The sequence below is a fragment of the Trematomus bernacchii genome, unplaced genomic scaffold (assembly GCF_902827165.1).
Source record: "Trematomus bernacchii unplaced genomic scaffold, fTreBer1.1, whole genome shotgun sequence".
NCBI classification, from domain to species: Eukaryota; Metazoa; Chordata; class Actinopteri; order Perciformes; family Nototheniidae; genus Trematomus; species Trematomus bernacchii.
The window spans coordinates 106,515-123,797 of record NW_022987513.1 but is presented as its reverse complement, the minus strand read 5'-3'; positions in this window follow the sequence as shown (position 1 = coordinate 123,797).

The following is a 17,283-nucleotide window of genomic DNA, read 5'->3' as shown; positions in this document are numbered from 1 at the left end:
GTCCCTTTTAAGTTTCTGCTTGTAAGCAGGCAACAACAGTAGTGAGATATGGTCTGATTTGCCGAAGGGAGGGCGAGGGAGAGCCTTATATCCATTCCGGAAAGGGGAATAAACATGGTCCAGTATGTTTCCCCCGCGCGTCGGGAAGTTGATGTGTTGGTAATATTTTGGCAAAACCTTCTTCATGTTGGCGGTGTTGAAATCTCCGGCCACAACGAACGCCGCATCTGGCCGTGAAGTCTCGGTTTTATCAATAAACCCAAACAGCTGATCGAGTGCCGTGTTGTTGTCGGCGAGTGGCTGCGGCGGGATATACACTGCTGTTATCGCAACAGATGTGAATTCCCTCGGCAGATGGAAGGCCCGACATGAGATCATGAGGTGCTCTAGCTGTGCGGAACAGTCCGATGAAATAATCTTCACATCTGAGCACCAGTTGTTGTTAGTCATTACACACACACCGCCTCCCTTACTTTTCCCCGAGTTTGCAGTCCGGTCCTGACGAAAAATAGAGAATCCGTCAGGGACAATAGCGGAGTCCGGGATAGCGGGGTTGAGCCAAGTCTCAGTGAGAATTAACACGTTACAGTTCTTAATGTCCCGTTGAAAAGCAATCCGGCTTCTGAGTTCATCTAGCTTATTTTCAATGGATTGAACATTAGCCAGAAGAATACTCGGAAGAGGGGGCCGATTCTCACGTTTTCTTAGTCTGACCAGCAACCCGGCCCGGCATCCTCGCTTTGTCTTCTTCTTGCGTCTCTCAGGTAGAACAGCAACAGGTAGCCATGGTGAATCTCCATTGTCTGTCGGAGGGTTAATATTGTCCACGAAGTTTCGCAATTGGAGAAGTTCCTCTCTGCTATATTGTATGGCAGAGTAGGTGCGGTCGGCTAGCATGTTGCGAACCATGTTAAAAGTAAAACGGCAAAAGTAAAAGAAATATGTACAAAATACGAAAATGGGCAAAGTTGGAGAGGAGCACGAAGACGATGCGGCCATCTTCACCGGCGCATCACTGTTATACATGCTCGAGGTGGGACTCTCAGGTGTTGCCCTTTGGGCAAATGGGGCATTCCTGCCCAAGGTGCTTCCACAAACCCACTTCAATCAGCCTGTCCAGCTGGCACGCTTTGACATTCAGGAGAATGGCACATCGGAGTTGCTGTGCCCTGTGGGTGCCCTAAGGGCGTATATCGACCAGGCAGCAGCTCTCGGGTCTTCATAGGCCTGTGCCCACTCCCAGCAGGCCCAGGGGCCCCTCTAGCAGCCGCACTCAGCCACCAGCTTACAGTGGTGGTCTGCGCAGGTCCCAGCGGCCCACTCATCCGCCTCCCGGGGGCTTTCGTGCCCCCTGTCGCCGGCCTTCTAGGCGGCCTCGTGCCTCAGAGCCTTACCGGCGCCCTCCAGGGGGCTCCGGAGGCCGGGGGGCTAGGCCCCAGGGCCGGTCGTCGGCTGCTTTCCCAGCAGCAGCTCAGTTACTGGGCTGTCTGTACTTCTGACCCTTGGGTGGTTTTCACCTTAACCCTTACAGCCTGTATACAGCAGTCGGAGCAGCTCTTCGTTTGCCATGTGCCATTCGCACTGAAAGAGGTTGGGCCCTCTAAACAGCGGCTGCCCCACTGGGTTGTCGATGCCATCTCGCATTCCTATGGGGCCAGTGGCCACCCCCTGCCATCAGGGCTGAGATGCCACTCTACAAGGAGCATCTCAACATCTTGGGCTGCCCTGAGAGGGGCGCCCCTGGAGACCATCTGCGCCGCGGCGTCGTGGGCGTCTTCTGGCACATTCTCCAGGTTGTATCTGGTTAATGTCGCCACTCCCCATCCTTTGGGCGTGGTCCTTTGGCTGAGCTCCGCTGCTCAATCAGATGTAACCTTGCTTTGATAAAATAAATTATTCATATAACCCTTTTAGAAGTTAAGTTGTAGTCATTTGTTTTGGGCATGTCATTTTCGAGCCTGAAACATGAAAAACAGGCTTGGTGCTTAACAGGTTAAGCCCTGAGCCTGTTTTTCAGGTCTCAGGCTCGAAAATGACATTCCCAGAACAGATGACCATATCTTCCCTTCTAAAAGGGTTAAATTAATAAGATTTTTTCTCAAAGTAATGATAAACCTGTGAGTTGGATGTAGAAAAGTCAGAATCAATATAGATGTTTTTTATTTTAAAGAAAATTCAGATTGAACATAGTAAAAAACTGCAAATTATAGTGTCCGTCCAAAAATTATTTTTACTTATGAAAACTACCCTTGGATGATGGGTTAGTAGACTAAACGCTTTAGGAATCAAAAGTACAACATATAATAAGTACCCCTGTATCAAGATTGATGCAAAACAAGTGAAATCTGAGCTTTTTAGAGAGATTTAGCAACAAAAAAAACACTTCTGGGGTCATTTGGGTGGATTTTCCATATCTTTGGCCCCCCTTTGTCGATTTTGACGAATGAAATCTCTTTCTGACCGTTAGAGCCAATAGAATCGAAGGGGAATTTCCCCACACACACACACATGGTAAAAACAAAAAGGTGGGGGCTTCGCGCATGCAGTTTTGCATCAGAGCGAACCTATCTCTCGCTCTGACATCTGGAAACGGAAAAGCAGTTTTATTGCTTATGGATTATCAGAAATCATTTCAAAGGGACACAGACACATTGCATTAACTTCAGCAGCGTTTTTATCGTTTTAATGCCATTGAAGACCACTTTTGACCAGACTACGACACAGGTAAGCCATGTTAGCGTTTTTAGCTACCTAGCGCCACATGTTTTGATGTCTGTTTTTGTTTATAAAGTTGCGAGTTTGTATCATTGAGTGATAATGTATGTACCCATCGATTCTGTGTCATCTCACGATCAGATCGATGGGTTGGATGTGCAGAATGGATAAATAATAAGGTTTTATGAGTGAGTTTCGGTGCAATAAATCTGTTAGCATTTTTCGCTCGTTGCTAATTCAAAGGCTCAGCGTTAGCATTGTGTTTTTTTTTGTTGAAAAATAAATAAAAATGATCAGTTAGATGAGTTTCTTCCCGTTACATGGATATAAAACATTCATAGTTTATTAAAGGAGAGGTGTCATGCTTTTCCGGTTATTACCCGTCCCCTTGTGTGTTATGAAGGTTTTTATGCATGTAAACGGTGTGCAGAGTCAAAACCCTCAAAGTACACCCTATAGCGAGTAAAACTCTAACACACATACCTCCCCAAAACGCCTCGTTGGAGATACGTCATTGTCCATTTGATTCTTCCGGGACGGCATGATGTCAAGCCGTACCCGGAACGAAATGGACCAATCCGTGGAGCCGTTACGTTACGTCCGCGGAGCCGTTACGTTAAGCCCCCGCTGATTGGTCCAAATTGACCGATCCACGGACTTCCTCACACACATCTGTGTGCAGGGAGCAGGCAGCTCAGCTGATTTCTCCTCCCTGGCTGCAGGCTGATAACAGACAGTTGGGATCGTGGCGAAATTCTCTCTGCAGACCCATTCTCACAGCGTTTATCAACCTTTTTCTTACTCAATATCAAGCCACACTTATTGTTTTTACTTCGGATGTGAGTTTGTGTGTGCTCAGGATGAGTTTGGCTGTGTTTCGCTATGTATCCTAAACAAGGAAACACCTCCACGGAGCTCAGCGCGATTCACAACGTCCCGACCAATCAGAGCACACTGTGCTCACAGGGAGGGTGGGGGCTGGAGCTTTGGGAGCTACAACGAGCCGTTAAAGGCAGAGAGTGAAATTCAGTGAATACAAGTAGTTTACAGAGATGCTGTATGAGAAACCAATGTGAGTTTGGAAAAATGCACAGTATAAATCTATTTTAGTATACCTCAACAATGGAATTATGACCAGTGGAAATGGCCATGACACCTCTCCTTTAAATGAACATGCCCTCAGACACTGTTTCCTGCAAGATGTTGCGGGAGGGCCCCGGTACCGGGGTCTTTCGGGCTTAACAGGTTAACAACGGAGGCCTCCCTTGATGCCGATGACAGACCCAGCTTTCCTGATCAGTTTATTGATTCTGCTGGTGTCACCGGCTCTGATGCTGCCCCCCCAGTTTATCGTTTAGCCTTATGGTCCCAAAATCAGATAATACTCCCAGGGTTTGTACATAGTTGTGTAAACTCTCTAAGTCAGATTCCTTTCAACATACAAGCCCCAGAGCACAACCAAATGTCACACTATATACTGCTCCATGTCCTGGGCCTGCTCTTTAGTTTCCAGGTCCCTACTTCTGGATCAAACATATTGCAAGAGACTGGAACCATGTTACAAGGATGTTTTTATCACGTGACTGATTACCTGATTCTGATCAGCTGTCTGATCTCCTCATTCTCATCTCTCCACCAGCAGCTGGCGCCATAACCACACCCAACATATACAGGACAACAGATCTTTAACTTACAGATATCCCCACGAAACTGCCTTAGTTTCGTACATGCAAACACATGTTTGTGAAATGTAATGTATAATATAAACAAAGGTAGCTTCTGGTGAATGTCGGAGAAATCTACTGACAGAAACAGATACACTGTAGTAAAATTAAAAACAAAATGTGTGTTTTGGATTTTTTTCTTACCATTAGTCTCAAGAAAGACATGTTATGGAAGCAAAACCAGCCACATTCTTAAAACATACAGGGGCATGGCCACCAATGTTATATGTGTAACAAATACAGTTTGATATCATGATTTAACTTATTTAAAAACAACTTTAAATAGAGTCTCTCCTCAACCTTAATGCCACCCTGGAGTTTTGGGGTTTACTATCACGATGTACTTTAACAGGCCTTTGGATTACACAAACCAGCTTTCTATCACATATGATCTTAATTAGTTTTTTCCGCCAATGGAATTCCCAGATTTCCCCGTAAATCCGAAGTAGTTTCAGCTCATTAGAAATAAATGTGCTGCAGTGCACTGATAACATAAGAGTTTAATTGAAAGGCAACCAGAGTACTTCAAAGGGAACTTGTGCGACCAGGATTAGGCTTTCTTCCAACGAGCCTCCCCTCCAGGCCCTTGTTTTAAACATTTATCCCCCAACTATATGGTCTGGGGGAGTGTTTTCTTCAGCTCTCCATTATGAAGCTCCGTTGACTTGATAAATGTTGACTTTTCCATCTTTATTGTCTGGAGAGGCTGAGTGAGCAGGACTGAATTGAAATCAAAGCAAGTCTCATTGATCATGTCTGATGTGTATGGAGTTTAGAAAGATGATTGTTAAAGCAAATGTCATCAACACTCAAACAAACAAAACTGAGAATAATATATGAGTGGGAAAAAAGGTGAACTTCACTAACTGCTCAAATCTTACCCACTATCTACTACTATGTTGTAAGCAGCAGTTCCCAACCTGTGGGCCGCGGCCCCCTAGTGGTCCGCGAAGGCATTGCAAGTGGGCCACCAAATAATTTGCAAAACATTATGATTTGTGTGGAAACATTTCATTATTAAGATTTTCTTTCTCTTTCTTTCTCCTCCTTAACAACAGTCATTACAGTCCTTGACAGCGGTCTGTACTACTGGATTAACGTGTCACATGTTCTGAATAGACCAATCAGAACTTTATTTAGCCTCCTTATTGTTTATGGTTGAATATGGGCCGCACATTTCTTTTTTAATTCTTATGTGGGCCCCGAGTTGAAAAAGGTTGGGAACCGCTGTTGTAAGGCATACATACTTCAGTTAAGTCGTCGCGTGTTAACCTTACATGCACCTTTGAGGCGAATTTGCGACATTAGGCAGTAATTATGCAAATGAATAATATTGTGTTGAGGTGCAATAGCATCAACAAAAGAAAATTGTACAGTAATGGAGTCAATTAAATTAGTTCTAAACTGAAAGTAACCATGGAAACAGAAACCTGCCTTGCTAAGAGTTTGATCAAAATAAAAACTGTGCCTGTGAGTCATCAAATCCAAGATGATGATGTCAAAGGCAGCACTAATAAAGTATTGACCGGATCCATCAGGTTTTGGTGAACGTCCCTTCAGTGTTTAGACGGAGCCGGGGCAGATAGGATGCGATTCCTTTAGATCAGGGGTCGGCAACAGGCAGACCGCGGTCCGGATCCGGACCCAGACCGGGGTCGGCAACAGGCAGACCGCGGTCCGGATCCGGACCCAGACGCCGACCTATACGGACCCAGACCTATAATCAATACATTAATAGGGGATTTCAATTTTGACGGGGCCATTCTATTTTAACCGCTGCCGACAGGGGGCGAAAGAGACGAGTGAGCGATACAGGGAGAGAAACACAGAAGAAGAGATGAGAGAGCGGCAGAGAGAAGCGGAGAGGAAAGTGAGTAAAGAGAAAATTAGCGATACAGGCAGAGAAGACGGAGAGGAGAGTGAACAGGCGTGTTAGCGGCAGACAGGGAGAGACAAATAATGACACATGGCGCTCTCCAAAAGAGGAAAGTGGACAGTGAGAACAGAGCTTTTAACCCTGAGTGGACGGACTCATTCATGTTCATCCTGCCCACTGGGAGCACAGAACCAGTGTGTCTCATTTGTTCATTGACCGTGGCGCTCAAGCAGAATACAAAAATCAAGTAACTGTATTCAGCTCGCGTTATATTTGAAAAACGAGTAATCTGATTACAGTTACTTTCGTAAACCTGAAGTGAATACATTTTGGAATACTTATGGGAATTATTGGTGGAAAAGTGTCCTCATAAAATGTAATAGCCATTACCAGCAGAACTGTGTGCACACTGCACAGCGCTGCAGCGTGTCTGTGAGAGAGAGAGATTTATTTTTAAATATATTGAAAGTTAGAAACGGAGATGGTTCGATAAAATGTGCAAGATAACGTTTATGTAGCATTTCTTTATTGTCGAAATGATGACATTTCATAACGGGATCAAATCAAAGTGAATGGCCTGCTGCTGCTGAATGCATGGGGCAAGTGACTGGAAACAGTTTTAAAAGTTATTACGTCGTTTCAGATAATAAATAATAATGATAATTCATTCTATTTAGGGGCGCCTTTCAAAGCACCCAAGGACACCTGACAATTCATAACATATTCTAAGGAAAGGTTTAAGAGAGTACAAATAATGCAGTCCGGGTGATGTTTTTTATGTGGGGTGCAGATGAGAGGGAGCTGTCCAGAATGACACCAAGATGTTGTGTTTGAGTTGTGCTCTTGATAAGCCATTAAAACAGTAAAATAAGTGTCTCCTGTTCACCAAAACATACCCATCTGTTATGGAAAAATAAAGTATTCCAAAAGTATTCTAAAAGTAATCTGAATACGTTACTTTTTTAAGACACGTAACTGTAACTGTATTCGAATTACTTTCAGAGCCATGTATTCAGTAACCGATTACATTTACAAAGTAACCCTCCCAACCCTGATTAAAAGTGCCAAAACGCCACTATGAGACAAAACACAAAGTGTTTGACCAAACATTCCCTCTCAAGTCAGAACTGAGGTCACAAAAAATAAGCAGTCTCAGAGCCCAATATGATCAGTCCACCAGGATCAAAATTAAAACTAAATATCGTTCCAGGGCAGGCTAACCGAGGCTAACCAATGAGCACCTGCATGTGTGTATGAGAATGGCCCTGACACCATTTCAACCCAGATTTAAACTCCTGGCAGGACAAGCTCAAGCTCAATTCTCGCACTGAATTAAAACAAAGTGAGTGAGGGACTGCAATATAAGAGGGAAAGAAAGAGAAACTTTAAAACTGTTCAATTGTTATGTGTAAAGACTGATATTGTTCTATAATCGTCTGAAACTGTTAGGTCATGATGTGAAACGGTTAACAAAGCAATTTAATTTATTTCTCTATTTTATTTATATATATAAATGCAGCCCGAGAGGAACATTACACATATCCACAGTATTTACTGTATATCTGTATAGTTCAATGTTCATTGACAATAAATATTGTTGTTTTTGAATTGTACTTTCTTTATTTGATTGGCAGTCAGTTGTTGATTACATGCAGACGTTGATAAAGCTACAGGCTACTTTAATATATATCACACTAATTCATAAAGCAAGTTAGACATTTTGATGTTCCGGACCTTTGCATGGGGAGATTTTCTCTAACTGGACCTCGTTGAATTTTTGTTGAATACCCCTGCTTTAGATAATGCAGCCGTCGCCCTGCTTATTTACTGCTGTGAGGGTGAAGCACAGTGGATAGGATTGTGCTATTTGCAATTGTGTGACTAGTATGGAATTCAATTAAATCTATATGCAATAACTAATCCATGAAGAAGTCGAGGAGAATAAGCCTGTTCCATGCTCCAGGCTTTAACTGGAGCTTTACTAATGCGAGTGGGGATGTCTCCAAAATGAGCAGACTGCTGTTCGTTCAGGCACTTTTCTGCAACCATATGTAAATGGTTTAAGGCAGTTTGGGTTTCAGGGTGGAATATAGGACACTTGTGAATCTAGAAACTAAACAGGGAGGTTTTAATGACTTTCTTTGTTGAATTAAACCCACAGTCCGACGTTTAAATGCCAGTTTGGCTCTGGCCTCACATATTTAAAAAAAAAAGCACCAGGTCTTAGAAAATCTCAATTTCTTGCTTTAAATAAGTCATACTAGTTATTGCTTGTTAAGGCAACATGTTTCAGACAATGTGGTAGAAAATAAGAGGTTATTATTAAATTACTTGGTTCATGACACTTTCTTAAGATAAAAAAGAACCTGCCCACGAACAGTTTCCAAAAATACTGAACAACCTTCATGAGATCAAACTTTTATTTCCCTGTTAAAAAAACAACAACTAGGATTTGCAACAGAGGCATCAGCCTGAAGAGTATACAGAGGACAGGTATTAGGATCATTTTAAAATAAAAATATATAAATAAAGAGGCACCTTCTACAAACACCCACATACCTATCCATAAACCCCTCAGGGTGCCATTGTGTGCATCTGTTTCCCAGAGATAAAGACCAGCTCACCACATCCCAGGAGCTCCAAAGTTGGCTTGTTATAATCTGGAAAGCAAGAAACACAGCGGGGGAAGAAAAAAATTGAGGTGGTGGGTGTGCTGCTGAAGTTGTCTACTACACTGTTTGAGTCGTTGAAATAAATGTCAATCCCCTAATTAAACCATCTGTTTTTACTGTCAGTTTAAAATCATCTGCAACATGTTACATCTGTAAGAGTCACACTATGTAGGTACTGATTGTTACTATCATTACAAAAAACTAAACTAAAATCTGGAGAGAAAAAATACCCAGTTCTGTGATTTTCCTATGTATTCATCAAGATCATTCCAACTGCGAAAAAACTGAAATAATCATCATCTGTCCAAACTCACTAACCCGCTCCACCCAGGATTTCTCAGGATCCTCAACCCTTCCACTCATGTCCGTAACCTTTGTGTCATCCTCGACCCCACTCTCCCTTTCCTCCCTCACGTCAACCATGTCACAAAAACAGCCTTCTTCCAGCTCAAGAACCTGAAACTCTCCTCCATGCATTAATTTAATCCAGACTTGATTACTGCAAAAGCATTCTCCATTAGGGATGCACCGATAGCAGTATCGGGCTGATACTTTCCTAATGTACTCGTACTTGAATCGCAAATCTACTCTGATCCAACCGCACCCAATACCGCTTTATGGAAACGTGACATTAACCTCTCGTCAGTTGAGCAGGTAGGCGGAGGAGGAGCAATGTCTGCAGTTTTGAAATATTTTAGGATAAGCGATGATGACAAAAGTAGAGCAGTCTGCAAACTATACTCTGCTAAATTGTCAAGAGGAGGGGCGAAAGGTAGCTGCTTAAACACAAGCATTTTGATAAAACATCTGAAGAACCAACACTACGCAGAGTTCAAGGAGTTCACTGATGCTAGCATAGAGAAACAGCAACAACTAACTTTGCAGTAAACGCTGGAGAAGCGAGGGAAAATGTCCAGAGACAACCCACAGTCGTTGGACATTTTTAACATTAAACCTTTTCATTGCACATTCAGGTGCAGCTCAACCAGCCAGACTAGTTGGAACAGCACATACTATATGCTACAGTCTCTCACCGATTAAAAGCGGGCTCTGGAAATATTTGGATCCCAATATGAGCTCCCTGACAATCTCACCGCTTAACTTCTGTAAGAGTATTATTAAGTACTCATGTCGGTAGTCGGTATTGGAAAATTCTCACATGGTAGTAATTGTACTTGGTCTGAAAAATATTGGTATTGTTGCATTCCTATTCTCCATGTTACACCTGCATACTATGGAATGCCGTTTAAGCCAAAATTAAATAAATAAATAAGGTTGTGAAATACATTCTGAAATAAATAAATAAGGCAATAAATATATATAGATATTTTATTTCATAATGCCACATTACATTTCCATTTCTTATATTCAAATGAACGGGGCGTGGTTAGCTCACAGATCCAGACCAAAGCAACAGCCCCACAACACTCACTCAATAGCTCTTGTTTCACACTCCAGTACTCTTAAGTGGTTTGCCAACCGCCAATAAACACTATGGTTGCGGTCGAATAGTCCGCTTTGCTTAGAACCTTCCTAACGGATTGAAATGACCCGGAAGTACCTCAGTGGCAGCCATGATAAGAGCCGTTCAAATTCTCTAGATGATAGGAAAGTAGGTTTCAAACTTCCTTTATAACCTCCTTTAGCTTAGGAACCACTGGACCTTCCTTTACGAAAGGAAAGGAGAAAATGCTGCCACACAATGCCTTGCGGCCGCAGCATTTATGGCGAGGGAATATTCGGTTGTTCACGGAAACAACCGATCGTCATTATGACAGACAAACGAAGATCATGTAAGTTACCGCTGCTTTCTTAAAGGTGGGGTAGGTAAGTTTGAGAAACCGGCTCGAGCAGTGGCGTTTTTATATGTACAAAAGTGGTGGGGCACAAAAAACGTAGATGTCTATATATAAGCTTCTGCAGTGACGTGCAGTGAGGTTCATGGCTGCTGAGGCACTGGCACTGACTCTTCAGGTTTACAAATATTATATTTTGACCTAAACCAAAATATAATATTATTTTCAAAAGCTTTTTTTGTCTGATGCTTCGGTTAATTTTAAACAGACAGTTCAACAAAAGGATACCCAAAAAATGTAATTTTATCATTTAATTATTGAATTGTTCTCTCTTAGTAAGATCCCATTTTCAATAAAATTGCGGTCTTACCTTGACTTGAAGATGAAGTCCATTTGCCTATCCTTCTGGACAAACATTTCTATAACTTTTTTGTAAAAGTCCTCCTTATCTTCTTGTAGTTTCAAAAGTCTATCATAAATCTAATCGATGGATTTATGATAAAAAAATTATAAAAGTAGGGTAGACATGTGGATGTTATCCGGCTGAACAAAACGTGCATTTATCTAACAGGTACGTTTCCCACAGATCTTATTTCAAGCTATTTTCTAAAATCCTATGGAGAAACCTCATTGCTTTTTTGTCAAGGGAAGCCACGCGCAGCTTAGTTCCTGGTTTTAGGACGCGTCACTGCAGCTCTCTCGTCTCCTCTTCACACACCACACTATTTGCGGCACACGTACTTACAGCCAATCAGCTCTGAATGATGTGAGATGACGTATGGTGGGGATGGCAGCTCAGTGCCCCTATGGTCATTATTTTTTTGCCACACACATTAAATAGGAAAATACTCTGAGCATGCACAGTGTAGTTTTTACAGTCACCGTTCCCTTCACAGCGAAAGGGAGGGGCATGATCAGGTTTTGTCCCACATGGCTCTAAACACCTCAATATGCACACACTGTGACTGTAGACACACTAATTAGAAGAACACAGACTAAAACAGCAATGTACAGACGAATCAGATGATTAAACATGATCTTAAAATATATTTTATATTTTTTTAAAAACATTTTTTGCATTTTTTGTAATCATTATTTGTAATACTTTCTGCTGACACTAGGTGGGGCTGTGCCCCTAATGACCAGTCGCCACTGGACTCGAGATACACTTTTTGTTATATTCCATGGAATGCTCTTAACATCCCGATAGCAATATCTTAAGTGCTTTGACAAAAAATCCATAACAATTTTTCATCTGTGGAAGCCGTAGTACTGTAAAAAGCACGACCAATCATTTTAGCCGGCCCGGCTAAAATAACTGGATGGCCTACCTGCCTGTCAGCCTTCCATCTGTGCACAAACTTATCTCGTGCCCTCATTGGTCATGTGCGCGTTCGTGTGTGTTGGAGGAGGGGCTCTGTAAGGAAGTGGCAGATTTTCTCCGGTTGTGTATTTTCAAATTCTAGCGCACTCGAGCTGGTTTCTCCGAAATTACTTACCCCACCTTTAAGCTTTTACATTCTTAAGCCATAACTTGCCAAAATGCTTATATGAAATTAGTGTTGTGAAATTATCCAGGTAAAGTTAACATCGTACTAAAACCTTTATGCTCAGTTTGCATTATTTAATTCTTAGTTTCCAGCATTGTTCCATGCAAGCCTAATATGATGTATCTATTTCAGTCACAGATGCTGACACCCTTGCCCTAATTAACGCAAGGGTTAAGATGGAGCACCTGTTCAGTGGCAAACTGAAGTTACCTACTGTAACTCCAGCTTCTATGAGTATTGGCGTAGCCCTCTAAGGCTATCGCTATTGGGTAATCCCCCTGCGCACCCGCGCAGCACTGAAACACTTGTAGTCCACGCCCGCCCGCAAGGTGGGCCCCACCCTCGGGCTCCCTTCCAGTATAAATAGGAAGGAGGCCCGACAATCTGCTCCCACACAAAAAAACTTTTCTTCAGCTATTCGTGGAGCCAGTGGGGCCCAGAACTTAGAGGGCTACGCCAATACTCATAGAAGCTGGAGTTACAGTAGGTAACTTCAGTTCTATGTCGTATATGGCTTCGCCCTCTAAGGCTATTGGGTTAAGGGCAAAGCAAGATGTAGTCTGCGCCCCACTGGGTCGCCCCGGTACAAGAAGCACAAACACACCTGCTCAGATAATAACCCATGCCTATTGCGCCATGCGAATGGCGCATCACAGTCCCTGGAATATATCATAACATGAATATTTACCATGAGAGGACGAAGGCTGGGAATAATACATACCCGTCCGCTGTGAGAAAATAGAGACGAAGGTCACACTTTGCCCAGTGACAGAAAGGAGGGGGAATAGCAGCTCTCTGCGTGCAGACAGGGAGAAGAGCGCACAGCTGGGTCCCCAACATCACTCACTCTGACAAGACATTCCGTACGAAATGTGTCAGGGGAAAAAAGGGGGACGTCCCTCTCATAAGAGGGAAAACAGGCCATTCTCCGTGTGCCGAGGCAGGAGAGAGGCGCACAGCTGGATCCCTGACGTCACTCACTCTGACAGGACACTCAGCACAGGGTGTGTCAGAGAGAAATGGGAGACATCCCTCAAATAAAATTGAATAAATGAACAGGGAGAAGACCAAGATGCAGCAATGCAAATGTCTTCCACTGACATTCCTCCGTGCAAAGCCGTGGAGGAGGAAATTCCTCTGGTGGAGTGCGCATTAATGTTCTCCGGGGGATCCATCCCAGAGGAGACACATGCCTGTGACACAGCCTCACACAGCCAGTGTGACAGCCGCTGTGCAGACAGAGGCTGCCCGATCGAGCGCTCTCTATAATGCACAAACAGGCGCTGAGAACGGCGCAAGGCAGCCGTGCGCGCCACATAGCAGGACAGCGCGCGCACAGGACAGAGGAGATGAGACGTGGCTTCTTCCTCCGACCTGTGAGGAGGGGGAAAGAAGCCATCCAGGGTGATCACTCTTGACCTAAAAGAGCTTGTGATGACCTTTGGCATAAAAGCTGGGTTAGGGCGTAAAACAGCTGAACTGCCATCTCCTTGGATCCGGAGGCATGACGGAGCCACAGAGAGAGCAGACAAATCACTCACCCTCTTTGCTGATGTTAGAGCCAAAAGTAGTACTACTTTGGCTGATAACATCTTAAGGGGAACCTGATCTAAAGGTTCAAATGGGGCTTTGCTTAGTGCGCGTAACACCAACGCCAAATCCCACTGAGGCGCTAGTGCGAGTGACACAGGTCTGAGTCTCCGTACTCCTTGCAGAAAACGTTTCATCAGGGGGTGACTAAACACCGTCCCGACCCCGAAACCCACATGACAAGATGATATGGCAGCAGCATACACCTTGATTGTGTTGAAAGCCAAATTCCTGTCCAACAACAGCTGGAGGAATGACAGCACGTGAGGCAGGGGGCACGTAATGGGGTCCAGGCTTTTCTCTACACACCAACGCTGGAAAGCTGTCCACTTGGCTGTGTAGGACGCTCTGGTAGACGCGGCCCTGGCTCCCTGAATGGTCCGTACAACATCTTGAGAGAGGCCCAGCCCCTCTAAGTGTTCCCGTTCAGGGGCCATGCCCATAAGTGCTGGCCTATCACAGGGTGACTGTTGATCGCTCCCTCCACCTGCGAGAGAGCGTCCCCGCGCCACGGAATTTCCCACGGTCTGCCTGACAGCATACGCTGTAGGCATGGAAACCAGGAAGCGCCTGTGCGCTCCGGGGCAATTAGGATCACTGACAGTCGCTCCTCCTGCACTCGGTCCAGGAACCGAGGGATCAGCGGGACTGGTGGGAAAGCGTACAACAGTCCCCTGGGCCATGGTCGATGTGCGAACGCGTCCACCCCCAGGGGGGGGTGGTCCTGCGCTTTCAGGGAGAACCAGAGGGCGCATTGCGCGTTCCCGCGTGCGGCGAACAGATCCACCTCTGCTCTCCCGAACCGGCTCCATACCTGGGAGACCAGCTCGGGATGGAGGCTCCAGTCCCCCTGGCGAGGACCTCCTCTGGACATGAGGTCTGCCCCTTTGTTCAGTTCGCCGGGAACATACAATGCTCTGATGGAGAGCAAGTGTGCGCGCGCCCAGATCAACAGCGGCCTGGCTGTGTTCAAAAGCTGCGCTGAGCGTACTCCGCCCTGGCGATTGATGTAGGCTGCCGCGGCTTTGTTGTCTGTGCGAATCAACACATGCTGATTCCGCAGCAACGGGGCAAAATACTGGATTCCTCTCCGTACGGAGAGCAATTCCAGCACCTTTATGTGGAGGGACATGTGAGCCGGCCACTGTCCCCCCACTGCCTGTGACATACACGTTCCTCCCCACCCTGAGAGAGATGCGTCTGTGAACACCAAGATGTGTGACGTAACTCTGCCCAGGGGCACATCCGCTGACAGGACGTGGGGACTTTTCCAATAGGTTAAGTCTGAACCCACGGAAGGAGGGATGGCCACCATGTGCCTCTTCTGTCGCACGGGGTCGATGCGCAGGTGAATAAACCACCTCTGGAGTCTCCTCATGTGAAGGAGACCCAGGGGAATCACCACGTGACCAGCTGCCATCATGCCAAGCAGCTGCATCACGGAGAGGGCTGTCACCACGCTGCGAGGTGTGACGCGTCGGAGAAGAGCTGTCAGTGCCTCCACTCTCTGCTGTGAGAGTCGCGCTCTCATGCGGGCTGAGTTCAATTCCACACCCAGGTAAATAATACTCTGGGAGGGAAGAGGGCAGCTCTTCTTCCAGTTTATGATGAAACCCAGCTTTGACAGATGTGATACGAGCTGTACCGTCTGTAAAGCAACTTCCTCTCTGGATCGAGCTAGCAATAGCAAGTCGTCCAGGTAAAACAGCACTCTCATCCCTCCTCTGTGAAGCGGCTGCAGCGCCGTCTCTACACACTTCGAAAAAGTGCGAGGAGCCAGGGAATAACCGAACGGCAGACGGTTGTACTGGTACGGTATTCCCTGGAATGAGAAACGCAGGTATTTCCTGTGTTTTGGGATGATGGCTACGTGGAAGTAAGCATCCTTCAGGTCTATCGATGTGAACCAGTCCCCCTGGTGAACACACTCCAGCACCTGTCTGATCGTCAGCATGTGAAAAGGCCTTTTCATTATGACCTTGTTGAAAACTGACAGATCGAGGATGGGTCTCATCCCCCCTGTCTTTTTCGGGACAAGAAAATAGCGGGAGTAATACCCCTGATTTTCTTCCCCTTGAGGAACCCTGGAAATAGCCTCTTTCAACAGGAGTTCCCGCAGCTCTGCCTGGAGCGCAAGACACTGTTCTTGGGATGACAGGAGTGTTTCCTGTATCCCATTGAACTGTGGGGGGGGGGAGGCGAACTGCAGGGTGTACCCTCTGCTGATCAGCCTGCTCATCCATCTGTCCATCAGACACACGCGCTGCCACTCTGAGAAATTCTCTGAGAGCGGCCGCACATGGTCGAGATGTGTTGTGGTCGTCATGGCGACGAGCCACGTCAGAGCCCTTGCCGCCGCTGCCTGTGAGGCAACCCAAGGTGGGCCTGGAGCGAAAGGGCTGTGAGGGAGCCTCCACACACTGCGTTTCACTCTGGCTCTCATCATGAGGCGTGTACACGCTCAGGGGATGAATGGAGATGTATGCAGTGTTGACCAGATGAGGCGTTATAACGGCGCTCATGGGTATATTATGACCGTGTGTAGGAGACGTATCTCGGACAGAGGAATGCCGCGAGCTCTGCGGTTTATTAACCGATAGGTTAAAACCAGCAGGCTTCTGCAGCGAGCCCTGCTGTCTACTAATCAACAGATTGGTGGCAGCTGGCTTAGTTAGCGAACTCTGCAGTTTATTAACCGATAGATTAAAAAGTGCAGGTTTTCGCAACGAACCCTGCTGGCTACTAACCGATAGGTTATAGACAGCTGGTTTACACAGAGTGGAGGATATGTGAGAAACACTTGATACTGATGACTCAGACAAAAAGTTGGAAAATGAACTCATTTTATTTTCCTCACTATCCCCCCCAACACGTCAAAGGCGGCTCTGCTTTCTTGGAGGCTCACGTGGAGCGGACACAGAACGGGAGTGCCTCCCTCCCCGTTGACTCACCGCCGAGAGACCCCTCCGTCTCTGGGGTGGCGGGGGAGCGGAGACGCGGGGCGGAGCCCCTGCCGCCGCGGCTGCGGTTGAGACCTCTCCGCCTGCCGCTGTGGCCGGGCTGGACGCTGCGGCTGCTGCGGGCGTTGGTGCCGTTGTGGCCGCCCAGCAGGCTGGAGCCAGCTGACGTGCTGGCGGATGTCGTCCGCCTGTTCCGCAGCCGCCTTCATGGATTCCACCATGGCGTGGAACTGGGGTCCGAACAGCCCGTCCGGGCTGATTGGAGCATCCAGCAGCACTTTTCTGGCCGTCTCCGTAACGGACGCCTGCTGCAGCCAGAGGTGGCGCTGGATCTGCGTCACCCAGGCTAGGATCGCCGCGTGGGTGACGCAGATCCAGCGCCACCACAGCAACAGACGCA